General features: G+C 47.6%; 1 protein-coding gene across 2 annotated transcripts in view; it reads left to right on the top strand.

The window, feature by feature from the left end:
- Positions 1-706, top strand: part of CES2 (carboxylesterase 2) — a 13,482-nt gene that overhangs the window by 997 nt on the left and 11,779 nt on the right. The gene's annotated exons all lie outside the window — the stretch shown is intronic.

The raw sequence follows: 706 nt of genomic DNA, 5'->3' as shown, positions 1-706 counted from the left end.
TATAAATTTATTTATTTTAATTGGAGGTTAATAACTTTACAATATTGTATTGGTTTTGCCATACATCAACATGAATCTGAGGCATGGGTCCCTGGTGTAATGTGCACATCCATCTTGAAACGCTGGGGAAGGGATCACAGAAGCTTGACTTTGATGGACAGGCCAATAAGGGTGGCCATACTGCAGTGTGGAATGGTGGGTGTGAAGGCCACAGCCACTGTGCTCTCGGGGTCGCTCACCTAGTTGGGGAGAGGGATGTTAGGAGTCATGACCCGTTCAGTCCTGAGCCCCTCTTTTTAGTCTGTTGCTTCAAACAAGTCGTCTAACAAGTATGGGCCTCAGTTTCCTCATCCATAAAATGGGTGTGCAAATGTTCCAAAGAGCCACTGAGGGAGGAGTCCGTGTCCTGAAAGCACACCAGCCCCTAGGTGCACAGCTGAGCTATCCTGGCTCTCCCGAACAAGTCGCTACGCTGGACGCTGGGAGTGACTCACCTGAACCCGGACTTGCTCTACTACGTTCAATTCTTCTAGCGTCAAGGGATGCTCCGGGTCATTGATGGAGTATCTCAAGAGTCATCTCCAACCCAACAGTTCAAAAGCAGCAAATTCTTCAGCGCTCAGCTTTCTTTATAGTACAACTCTCACATCCATACATGACTACTGGAAAAACCATAGCCTTGACTAGATGGACCTTTGTCAGCAAA

Source organism: Bison bison, unplaced genomic scaffold (assembly GCF_000754665.1).
Source record: "Bison bison bison isolate TAMUID 2011002044 unplaced genomic scaffold, Bison_UMD1.0 scf7180017864297, whole genome shotgun sequence".
NCBI classification, from domain to species: domain Eukaryota; kingdom Metazoa; phylum Chordata; class Mammalia; order Artiodactyla; family Bovidae; genus Bison; species Bison bison.
The sequence above is the reverse complement of the archived record's forward strand: the minus strand, read 5'-3'. Positions and strand labels throughout refer to the sequence as shown.